General features: G+C 36.5%; 1 long non-coding RNA gene across 1 annotated transcript in view; it reads left to right on the top strand.

Moving 5' to 3' along the window:
• The first annotated feature begins 7,928 nt into the window (after positions 1 to 7,928).
• The window catches only part of LOC110309167, an 89,118-nt gene continuing 83,614 nt past the window's right edge, over positions 7,929 to 13,432 (top strand). Inside the window, exons 1-2 of the long non-coding RNA XR_002379668.1 lie at positions 7,929 to 8,019; positions 9,534 to 9,673. This is a non-coding gene — a long non-coding RNA (uncharacterized LOC110309167). The remainder of the gene's footprint in view (positions 8,020 to 9,533; positions 9,674 to 13,432) is intronic.

The raw sequence follows: 13,432 nt of genomic DNA, 5'->3' as shown, positions 1-13,432 counted from the left end.
AATACGATTTTCAGTAGTGAGTCTACCTATCTCTTTGATTACAATCCCATTTTCATATCCCAAACTCACAGAAATCCTAAACAATATAAATAATTCAGTACTCACTGACACAGACCTGTCATATAAGCTCCAAATCTAACATTACTAGAGCTTAAATATAAATATTGACTGATATGCTTCCTAGGGTCACTTTCCCCCATTTTTCCTAGCTAATAATAATCTAATATGGCCTTTGTATAAAATGTCACCCATGTTGACTTAAAGTTCAACATATACACAGAGATACATTGTATTATGAATGTAGGGAGATAGCTTCACGGTAGACTTTTACTCTTTATTGAGAAACCTGCAGCACATTTTCTAAATTTACATTTTTATAAGGGAGATGAAAATGATCATAGAGTACCATGAAGTTATAAAATTAGTGAGGCAATGTTCTATATGTTTTAACTCTCATTATCAAAATAATTTGAACTGTAACATCTGAATTATATCTCTATAAACAGTGTAACTAAATGCCACTGTCAGTTACATCTCTCCCATCCTTTAAATTGAATTTTTACAACATCCAGTAGTATTGTAGGGAGTATCTCTAGATTGTACATTCAAAAACTCCTAAGCAGACATGAGGTACAGATATAACCAGTGTCTACTGCCCTTGCATCATTTCCTTTACTATCACTGAGATTGTTTCATTCTTGGATTGTGAGATTTAATACAAGATGGGAGGGAAGACTGTCATAGGAATCAGGCTATCATTTCCTTTGTGCTTCAAGTCACCATCATGATTGGAGGCTACCAAAGAGATATTTAAATAAGCCATCATAGATGTGATTTGAGTTTTTTACCACTTTGATGAAGTGCTTTCAAAATACTGTGTGTTAGTATGGAACTAATAACATGTGTGGACCCATAGGTTTAGTTTTTTGTTTATAAGATAGGTTATAGAAAAATCAGAAAAACAATGATATATTATCTTAATTCATTTCTTAGATCCTCAAATTTGATTCATTTCATGTTCATAATGACTAACTTCCTTGCCTTATTTATAACAGAGTGAATTTAATCAGCAAACATATCAATATAAATTTGATGAAAATAAAATATAAATTCAGGGCTGGATAAATAGATGGCTCTACACGTAGAGCACACATACTTTACTTAACAGAGGACTCTATTTTAGTTCTTAGTAACTCCAAGTGATCAGATACCCTCTTATGGCTTCCATAGGTACTGCATAAAATGCATAGTCTCATACTCAGAATTACACTCACACACACACACATACACACACACACTACACACACACACACACACACACACAAGCATAATTAGAACTAAATGTCTTAAATAAATAAAACACAACTAAATGTTCACTATTCATAGAAGGACATCATTAACTGAGTTCATCAGAGTTTAATTAGAGGCCTAATTTAAATAAGTATGCTTATATTAAGTAAATTTAAATTTTTCATCTCTAAGGTATCTTGTAAATCAAATTGGTAGCCTCCTGTTCTTTGATTATTATTACTGCATACATACATACATACATACACACACACACACACACGCACAAAATATGTAACTACAATATGGAAAACCTGTTTGGTGTTGCTTGTGTATATAAGATTTTAGAACTGACTTCTCTGTATTAGATAAACAATTATGGGACTCATCACTGTAAGAGACTAATTTGCTCTCACTTAGTACTACTTAATTGCTTTTTGTCTAAGGCAGGAGATGCATGTGTTGTTCCCTCTGTTAGCTTGTTTCTTGGGGTTTCTATTGGGCAGGTTTTGTTTTGACATTATCATTGACATGTTAATTTTCTCATTTTGCATAAGTTAAGATAGACACAGAAAAGTAATTTGTAGGAAATTTTTAGTTATTTTTTTTAGCTTACAAATGAAAATAGGGAAAAGGTAAATCTTTTTTTTTTCAATTTTTATTAGATATTTTCTTCATTTACATTTCAAATGCTATCCAAAAGTTCCCTCTACCCTCCCCCCGCCCTGCTCTCCTAACCCACCCACTCCCACTTCTTAGCCCTGGCATTCCCCTGTACTGGGGCATATAAAGTTTGCAAGACCAAGGGGCCTATCCTCTCAATGATGGCCGACTAGGCCATCTTCTGCTACATATGCAGCTAGAGACATGAGCTCTGGGGGTACTGGCTAGTTCATATTGTTGTTCCACCTATAGGGTTGCAGACCTCTTCAGCTCCTTGGGTACTTTCTCTAACTCCTCCATTGGGGGCCCTGTGTTCCATCCAATAGATAACTGTGAACATCCACTTCTGTATTTGCCAGGCACTGGCATAGCCTCACACGAGACAGCTATATCAGGGTCCTTTCAGCAAAATCTTGCTGGCATGTGCACTAGTATTTGCATTTGGTAGCTGATTATGGGATGGATCCCCAGGTGGGGTAGTCTCTGAATGGTCCATCCTTTCGTCTTAGCTCCAAACTTTGTCTGTAACTCCTTCCACACGTATCCACACGTTGGTCTTTCTTCTTCTTGAGAAAAAGTAAATCTTTATTATTTTTTTTACAGCATAGTTTTTATCACTGTCCCAGTCCACTCTCTGACTGTTCCTCATCCTATACATTCTCCTCTTCTCCAAAAGGATGACCCCCAACCCAACCCCAAGCCCACCCCTAATCCACCAGAATTCCCCACTCCCTAGGGTCTCAAGTCTCTTAACGGTTAGATGCATTTTCTCTCACTGAGGCCAGACTAAGCAGACCTCTGCTGTCTATGTGTCAGGGGGACTCATATCAGCTGGTGTATGTATGCTGCCTGTTTGATGGCTCAGTCTCTGAGAGATGTCAAAAGTCCAGGTTAATTAAGACTACTGGTCTTCCTGTGGGGTTGCTCTCCTCTTCAGATTCTTCCAGCTTTTTCCTAAATCAACCACAGGAGTCCCTGGCTGCTGTCCATTGTTTGGGTGTAAGTATTTACATCTGACTCTTTAAACTGCCTGTTGGGCCTCTTTGAGGAAAGCTGTGCTAGGCTCCTGTCTGTAAGCACACCACAGCCTTAGTAATAGTGTCAGGCCTTAAAACCTCCTCTTGAGCTGCATCTCAATTTTGGCCTGTCACTAGTTTTCCTTTCCCTCAGGCTGTTCTCCATTTTTGTCCCTACAGTTTAAGTAACCAATACAGTATGGGACTATCATAAAAGTAGATCCAGGCCAATCAAACAGCTTAGAGAACTCAAAAGTAAATGCAAACCTTCTAGCAAAAATTATCTTTAACAACAACAACAAAAACAAAAATTAACATTCATAAAGGAGAAACCTACTATTTCTATTGGTAAAATGAAATTAGACACATTAAAAAAAAAACTTGTCAAATCTGAATAATGGTGACTATAAGACCAACATGATAATGTGACTAGAAGAAAACGTGGAGGTTGAATTTCAGAATAATATAATGAATAATATACTTTTTATATCCTTTTCAAAAGTATGGGATACAAAATCAAAAAAGAGCAAAGGAGATTCTTAAAACCATGAATGCTTTTGCATAGCAACAGATACAATGAGGACCTAGTAAAGGTCTTCAAATGAATGTAATAAATATTTGTAAATTACAATCTAATAATGACTCAGAGCCAAAATATATGAAGATACTAAATACTGTAGAAATAAGTACACTTATTTGAAAATGCATAAACCATGGATAGATATTTCTCCATAAAAATATAATTATGCAATGAGTATATAAAAATTTGTAATTATGCCAATTAGTAGAGAAATTATGCTGTTTTGTCAACTCAACACAAACTAGAGTTACCTGTTAAGAGGGAATCTCAATTGACAAATTGCCTTCATCTCAAATTGGCCAGTAGCTATGACTCCAGGGAATTCTCCAAATCATTTATTGATTGGGGAGTACCTTGCCTTCTCTTGGTAAGGTTACTGCTGGGAGTGAATTTTGTATTATATAAGAAAGCAGGGTATGCAGTCCATGGAGACTAAGCCAGTAGAAAATACTCCATGATCTCTCCTATAGTTCTTGCTTACATTTTCCTGTCCTGATTTCTGTTTATGATGATGGGAACCTAATGTCCAGTAAACGCTTTTATCCTTCAAGTTGCTTTTATCAAAGCAACAGGAAATCAAGAACAGAGATAATAATTCAGACTATAATAAGGTGTCCTCTATTAGAGCAGTCATTATTTAGAAGGTAACTGGTTTTATGTGATAGGAATGGTATAAAGAAAATCAAAGTTCATTCACCTGCCACAGCTTTTGGAGTGCATTTTGAAGTTTCTTTAAAACCCAATGGCAGAACTATCTTAACTCCCAGTCAGTAGATAGTGAAGACAAATTCTCATTTTAGTCAGCAGCATTCTTCACAATTCCCAAGTTTTATGTCCACTTAAGTATCCACCAACAAAGAAATATTTAACCCATAAGACAACTAAAAAATGAAACACTACTCTGCCATAAAAATAGCAGATTTTTGCCATTGGTGATCATGGATCGACCTAAAGAACCTAGTTTAAAAAGGCACGACTAAAACAAATATCATGATTCCACCTGGAACCTACAGAAGCTGATGACATAGAAGCAGAGGATAGCATTCTGGCTTGCCATTTCCTGTGAAATCAGTTTGAGAAGTCAGGGAAATGGTAGTCAATAGTCGCAAAATTCAGTCAGACTAGAAACAGTTTTTTCAAGAGGTCTATTGTACAGAGCCAAAACTATAGATATACATTTATTAGTTTCTTGAAAATTATTTAGAAGATATAAAATGTTCTCACAGCAACATGATGTAAGGAAGGTAGCACACCACTTAGCCTAACTTAATCACATCAGACTATATATAATTAAATTTACCATATTAGGCACTAAACAAAGTAAAATGTACATATTTATAATTTTAGCATTAAGTATATAAAAATAATATAGTCAATATTTTTCTGTATCTTCAAAATTATTAGTATTTTAGTTTACATATTTTGCACAAGTACATGATGTAGCTCAGTATTGTAAATTGCATTTTTATTGCAGTCATTGATGATTGCTTCGTGTTTTATATATTGGTTACTGAAGTTTCCATACCCCAGAATCAGCTCTTCCTATATAGTATCTCTTTTACTTTTAGATTGTCAAATATTAATTAGAAAGTGTTTTTTAAAATATAATCTAGCAGTGCTGGGAATATGCCTTAGTCAGTAAAGTTCTATTCACACAAGTTTAAGACCTGAGTTTGGATCTACAGCAACCATGTAGAAAGAGGACCACCCAGTATAGCATGCATATGAAGCTATGCATTTTCATATTAAACATTATTTTTCAGTCTGTGAGATGACAGATTTAATATGTCCCCTGGAAAAAAAGATGAAAACTTTATAATCCCTCATTCTCTACTGGGAAAATGTCAAGGATTTGGCGTAGTTCACTATCAGCCTTAATATTCCTGCTTCACCTAGATGGACAGGCATGTCTGGTTATTATATGTCTTACATAAAGTATTTCCCATAGTAGCTAAATTCTGACTAATATCTTGCCAATATCAAGTCACCACAGCCTGGAACTGTAACTTTGTTTCCTTTGCACTTTTGTCACATGGGAATTATGGGACATTTTATTTCTTAATTGCTTCCTCTGCTAGAAGTTCAAATTTTCCAGATGAATTAATTAATTTTCAAATTAAACTAAATCAATAAACACACTTCATTTCTATAAAACTTGGTCAATGTTTAGTTGTGTCACTTGTTTTCCCCTTACCTAGTTTTGTATAATTTACATCCAATTATTTTTCTGATATTATATAGCATTCCAAAACAAGGCAAGTTTAGAAGATCTGATTATAGCATTTGACAGGTAAGGGTCTTGCCAAAAGACTAACATCTTGAGTGATACCCAGACAACCCATATAGCAAAATGAGAACAGTGAATTCTGTTCATCCTTTGACCTCCATATGTGTAATCTGGTGCACACACACACACACACACACACACTTATAAATTTAGAGGTACAATCTGATGAATATGTTTAGTTCTCTCTCTCTCTCTCTCTCTCTCTCTCTCTCTCTCTCTCTCTCTCTCTCTCCCCCCCCTCTCTCTCCCCCCCCCCCCCCATTTTGACTTGTCAAGTGGTGTTATCTTACAGGTTTTGTCCTATTCTATTTTACTACTGTAATTCAGCCTTCCCATTTGAATTACACTCCCTCAAGTCCATGCTTTGTTTATTTTACAATAGGCTGTTTGAGTTTCCTTCTGGGACACACACACACACCCACACACATGTGGGTGTGTGTTTGTGTCTTCAAATACTATCCTACATATGAAGGCAGAAGTTGTGTCATATAAGAACAAATGTTCTAACCATAAGAACCAATTTCCAGTACCTGATTATTTAGGAAATATTACACATGAAATTATTGTAATGTCATAAACTGGAAGGTCTCCAATAGAACCAGCTCAGAAAAGTACCAGCAAGGAAAAGTATATGTTGTTCATGTATTTCTATAGTAAAATAAAATATTGTTAAAAGAAAACACACTCATTTCTATGTATATTCTAGAGCATATCTTTAAACCCAATGTGTATACAAGCAATTTTCTTGGAGAAGTTGCCAACTAAAACCAATACTATGAAAATTTCAGATTGAAAATTTACCTTTACTCTTCTAAAATTCCAAGTATCTCCTCCTCATTTATGACTTATAGAATGATTTCTTTCTCTCCTATGTCAGACCTGTGAGTTCCCCGGGGCTATTGCAGATGATACAGTGTTTACTTTACTTTACTGCACTATGGCCCTTAAATGAAGAGTGTTCATCTTTCAGTAATGATTTAAAGGATTTTTCATCCACACAAAGCTTAGATATATACAAGACGATAAATTAATTTTTATTTAGCAGTCATATACATCATCTTATTTGGTGGCTTTTGAACCATTGGAGTTATAACGATAAATAGAGAACATTTCCTCTTTTCCTGAGGCTTACCTTCTAGTAAGTTTGCTAATATTAAATATATGAAACTGAAATTCAGCTAATAAGAAAGAAGATAGCACACTTGACACAGGGGAAGGAAAGAGTATAACATCTTCTTGATGTTTGGGGTTATCATCAGTACGTATTTTTATCCCTTGTATTTATTCACATTATAAATAACCCTGAGCTCTAATAAATCTTTTCCTTTTCCATTGGTAATTGGAAAGTGTCTCATATTCAGTGTACATGGATTGTTCCTATTTTCTAGATTTTTATAGTTGTTTTGGGACATTTCTGATCTAAATGTTTCCAGTGTGAGGTAGGTATCAGTGCCTTGTGTCACCCAGTAACACCTAGTATGTAGCAAATTCAATTATAGTTTCAATCGATGCCAGATTTTCTTCTCTGTTAAAGATAATTTGTAACTTTCACTTTTCAAAACATATTTAATGATGGTTCTTAAATTTTTTAACCTCCCCTTTTTATCCCACCACGTACCAGAGATAGTGGAAAAAGAAAAGATACAGGGAAGTGGTCCTGTTTAGAATGGTTCATTGGAGCAACTTCGTCTGTGCTGTCTGGAAATCAGCAGTTCAGTTCACAGGTTAACAGGGACAGAATACACCAGCAATCAAGTTTGGTTCAGTCAGGTTAGCAACAGCAGTGACATGACCTAGCAGGAACAGCCAGACCTCAGCCTTGGCTTGAGTTAGCAGGAGGGTTCATGAGAAATGCTAGGAGTTCTCAGCTGTGCCTCTCTCAGGGAAGCAAAGATCTGCAAAGACATGAGACCCACAAGTGTTGCACAGCTAGCTCTACAAGCAAGTCTAACTCAGCCTTCATCACTATCTGTAAGTCCTATTTATACCCTCCAAACATCACTTGTCTTCCCTGGGTCTTATCTCAACACCTGTCTTGCATCAGCATTTATGTCTCTCTCAGCTGACAAAACTCTGCCAATCAGCCTGAGTCTGGGGAAGCAGCAAGAAACTGCAGCACACCACTAAAGGGATTTTGGTGCATTTCTCTCTAAGGAGTCCAGGCAAATGCAGCTCCACTATGCAATGTAAGGCAGACCAATATTTGTGTGTTGCTAGCAAAGTATCCATCATGTGTCCTTTCACATGCTTGCTTTAGCAGAATATCCTCTCTCCTGTGTCTGCTAAAGCTAAATGTTCCTTCACGAGTCTGCCTTAGTTTTTCACCTGTGTCTACTTAAGCTAAATCTTCCTACATGTGTTTGCCTTAGCAAAACCCCATCCAACTGACTTTCCAAAGAATCCTTAAGGTTCCATTTCCATTATTCAACCCTTCCCCATTTTTTTTTCAAGTTTTACATGTAAGAAAGCTAGCTGGATTAATAGCATCAAGATGACATTTATTAAGTTTCATGGACATCAGTTTTTAACTATGGCACCTAGTTATAGCATACTGAGAATATGAGTGTTCAAACAACCCTAATATTCACCTACAGTTTATTAATAATTTTAGGTCAGAGAATGCAAAGGAATGAACCAACATCATTATTATCCTCATCATTATCAACATTTTGTAAAGGTTTTAAAAGTTAAAAGAAATGCAAATGAATAAAATGATTAATTAAAAAGGAAAAAATATTAGGAAAAATTACACAAAATGAAAAAAAAATGTTGTATCTCAGTAATTGTTCATTCAGAAAGAATACTGACAGCACAAGGTGATCAAGAGAGATTAACATATGTATTTATGTATACTTATATAAATATATTAATACAATATATATGTGTGTGTGTTTGTATATGTGTGTATAGATGTATTAACAACACAACACACACATATCTGAATTTTCCAAATGTAACTGCAAAGTAAGGCACCTTTTATTATGTATATTCATGTGAGTGGAGAAATCCACTTTAGTATAACTGAGAACTATGTTCACACCATGGGAAAGCACTGAGTAGAGAATAAGCATTTTTAGGCTTGGTTCTGACTGCTCTCCTGTAGCATCACCATCCTGTCATCCAGCCACATGTGCTTCTGATGCAGACCAGCATGCATATGCATAGCCATATGTTTCTTCCTTATGAGATTCTTCATCTCTTCCTTGCCATCCTATCCCTTGTATTCCACACATTGTATTTCACCCATCACACCGTTAGCCAAACAAGAAAAACTGTTGCTCTCCAGAGGGAAACAGAAGTGCCTGGGACATGTGAGGGTTGATCTATTCTGACCTTGTATGCTATGATTATGTTTCTGGGTGACTTCTCTGATTTGTCATCACAGAGGATAAATTAGTGGTTTTCTCTGCTTTGTGAGTTGCAGTGTAGGCTGAAGTTCTTTGCCACCCCTTCACTTTCAAATGAATTAAGGTTCTTAGAATAACCTAGAGGAATTGAGTTTTGCATGTGTTTCTAGCAGCTTTGTCTGCAATGTAGGTGATCTAAACTGCTAGGACACCCAAGAGAGTGCTGGTGAGAAATGCCATCTGACTCATCATCACCCATGAGATCCAAGTGTGGAATGTAGGGCGGGGTCTAGTGGGAAGGAAACAGGACAGAATAGAAATGGAAAACCATGGAGAAGCTTCTCTTCCTCCAGGTCAACGGAAACCACAAACATTTAAAGAATAATCACACTCTCCTCTCTTGATGGAACATCATTCGGGAGTACTACTGCCTCCAAGAGAAATGTCATGAGGATTTACAGAAAAAGGAAGCTTTGGGAAAAGAAACTCAGTGGTAAGAAATAGCTCACAGAGTAGTTGGTGTCAGAACTCCGCATTGACATTAAGACTCTAAATGCATCTATATAACATTTAGGGACCAATATAAAGGAAAATCTGGTTTTCCTCATATATAAAGCTCAAAATTTCATACCAAAGTTTCTTTTTAAAAGAGGTGTTTCCTTTTGTTCTGTGTTCCTGCTCTTAACTCATGGTTGAGCACAATACTGGATCCTTAATATCACTCTAAATGGATAAAATATTGATTTATTGGCATGAACTTTATAATTTTAATGTGTGCACTGCTATTTTAAAGCATTTAAATGTATTAACTCACCTAAGAAACCATAAATTACAGAATTCAGATCTTCCACCTTATACACACAATTTAGTATCTTCATCTTACAAGAATAGTAGAAGCACTGCAAACAATTAGCTCAAAGTGCTAAAAACTAAACTAAGTGTTCAGCATAATAGTCAAAGAGCTTGCCACAGACTATGCCCTTAATTCTATTTTACTTGACATGCACACACACACACACATAAACACACACAAACAGATGTGTGTGTGTGTGTGTGTGTGTGTGTGGTATATGTGATATATAGATATAGATGCATTCTTTTGTTTTCATGTTGATGAATAATTACAGGATGAAAAATAGAACTATAGAATGTCATATGTGTTCTTTTGTATGTGTTAGACTCAGTGGTTGACTCACACAAGAAAGTGATAGGATAGTCTTCAACATTTCTGAAGAAGGAAATAATATGTTACAGCCTGGATAAAGATTAAGCATACTGTGTTAAGTAAAATTAGTTAAAGAATGAAAAAACCTATATGACTCTACTTGTATAAACAGTATGATATAATCACACATAAAATCCAAAGTTCTTAAGGACTAACTAAAAAAAAAAAAAAAAAAAAAAAAAAAAAAAAAAAAAAAAAAAAAAGTAGACCAGCTGATTAACAGGTATAAATATCCAATCGTACAAGATGAGCAAACTCCAGAAATCTTCTATGTAACATCTACTCACTTAAACATTTTAGATTATACATGTATAGTTTTCTAAAGGGATAAATCCCATATTAAATATTCTGGTAGGAGGATGAGTAAAAAAGGAAGAAAGAAAACATGCAGAAACTCCATAAAATATAGTATTTTAGCAATGAGGAAAAACATAATAACTGGAGGTCTGGGGGAACGAGCCTGGTTCTGGCAGATTCACCAAGCTATGCTCAGCCTCCCTTCCCAATACACTAATTAAATAGACATGCAAAGAGAAAGCACAGCGGAGATTTAATCAATATGTATTGGAAAGAGGAAGAGATGAAGGGAGCCATTGTCCCAGTGTTTGTGTGCAGGGTATTAACATGGGTTTTAAGCTTAAGCAGAGAAAACATTACAACAGAGGTAGTCCTGGGCAAGGTATAGTCTGGCTGGTCATTGTCTATTTTCATTCTACATGGTGGTTTAACAAGCTCTAATTGCTTGAAGGACCAAGATTGTTCTCAGTAGAGAATTATTCATGCTCCAGGTTCTGGGTTGCTGCTGAAGATACTACCCTCCTATGAGTCATGTTCTATCTGTGAAGCAGCCTTTTTACTGGAATCAAAGGTAACTGCTCAAATCTAAGGTGACTGAATGTTTAGGTCCAAGACTGAAGTATTCAGGTATACTCTGATGGTCTTTAAAAACAGCACTGTAATGAGATAATAAAAGCTGTCATACTTATTGTCTTAGTTAGGGTTTTACAGCTGTGAACAGATATCATAACCAAGGCAAGTCTTATAAATGACAATATTTAATTGGAGCTGGCTTACAGGTTCAGAGGCTCAGTCCATTGTCATGAAGGAGGGAGCATGACAGTACCCAGGCAAGCATGATACATGAGGAGCCAAGAGTTCTTAATCTTCATCCAAAGGAAGCCAGGAACCAACTAGGCATCCTCAGGCAGTTAGAAGGAAATTCTCCAAGTCCACCCCCACAGTGACACACTTCAACCAACAAGGCCACACCTTCTAATCGTGCCACCCCCTGTGATGAGCATATGCAAACCATTACATTCCACTCCATGGCCCCCATAGCCTGGATTTATGTTTTTCTTCACCTAGAACTTGTGCTGTTCTGGGCTGGCTTTGAGATCTGCTTATCTTTGCCTCCTAGGATTAAAGGTTTTTACTAGCACATCTGGACCTAAATTTAGCTAGGTGGAATCTTGCCCAAGGTCACTTCTCCCTTAATTCAATTTAATATCCTTGAACACAGGATTCAACTCCCATTTCACTTCCTGGTGTCCCTTTAATACTCAAATTATATATTTTGTATTTTTCCATTCTCAGCTTGCTATGCTTGTTAAAATGCTTTTCATGAGATTTAACAAGAGAACAAAGTCTATTATGGGCGATTCTGAGACTTCCTTTGTTAAGGCAATTAATCTGCTCAATTAATTGCAAGAGGCAATTAATTAGCCTCTTGCAAACTTTTCAGACAAGGGCAAAGAGGAGCCACATTCTTCACCAAAATACCACAAAAACAGTCTATAGGCCACATGTTGAAATTGTCCACTGAAACCTCTTGGGCCAGGTTTGCACAATTCAAATCACTCTCAGTAACAAAGTCTTCCATATTCCTACTAGGATAGCCCATTAATCCCCATTTAAAGCATTCTACTGCATTCCAAATCCAAAGTCTTCAAATCCACATTCTTCCAAACAAAAGTATGGTCAGGGCTATTACAACAATACCCCAGTCCCTGGTACCAACTTCTGTATTAGTCAGGGTTCTCTAGAGTCACAGAACTTATGGGTAGTCTCTATATAGTTAAGGAATTTGATGATGACTTACAGTCTGCAGTCCAACTCCCAACAGTGGTCCGCAGCAGCTGTGAACCAAAGTCTAAGGATCTGCTAGTTACTCAGTCCCACAAGGCAAGCTGGCAAAGGAGAGAGACAGTCTTTCTTCTTCCAATGTCGTTATGCAGGTCTCCAGCAGAAGGTGTAGCCCAGATTAAAGGTGTGTGCCACCACACCTTTAATCCCAGATGACCTTGAACTTGGAGATCTCCCTGTCTTAGTCTTCTGAAATTCATAACCACTATGCCTCAAGATCTCCATACCAAGATCCATGTTAGAACCTTGTATCTCCCAGCCTCCAGATTAGGATCACTGGTGAGCCTTCCAGTTCTGGATTGTAGTACACTCCAGAAATAGTCAAGTTAACAACCAGGAATAACCACTACACTTATCTTTGTTCTTTCCATTTTGAAAAGGAATGGACTGTTAGGTACTACAAGTTTCTAGATATGTATTATATGTGAATGCTTCATGAGCCTTCGGGGATTTTCACAGAAGATATTTGGCACATTTAATTGTCTGAAGGAGTCTAAAATGAATCCACTAATTCTGGCATATGGAATATGTAGTCAGAGTGATCTATGTATGTGAAATGACTTGCATTTCAAGATTGATGAGAGACTTCTGTGTGACATAATCAGATACAAAGAACATGTTTTTATTTTCTTTTAAAGATCAGAACCCTATTCCAATTAAAAAAAAAAAACAAAAACATATCTGCTAGAAACAAGAGAAGAAAAGTGTCTTAGTCAAGGTTTCTATTCCTGCACAAACATGACCAAGAAGCAAGTTGGGGAGGAAAGAGTTTATTCAGCATACACTTCCATACTGTTGTTCATCACCAAGGAAGTCAGGACTGGAACTCAATCAGGTCAGGAAGCAGGAGCTGATGCAGAGGCCATGGAGGGATGTTATTTACTG

The sequence above is a fragment of the Mus caroli genome, chromosome 2 (genome assembly GCF_900094665.2).
Source record: "Mus caroli chromosome 2, CAROLI_EIJ_v1.1, whole genome shotgun sequence".
NCBI classification, from domain to species: domain Eukaryota; kingdom Metazoa; phylum Chordata; class Mammalia; order Rodentia; family Muridae; genus Mus; species Mus caroli.
This window is presented reverse-complemented; position numbering and strand designations above follow the sequence as displayed.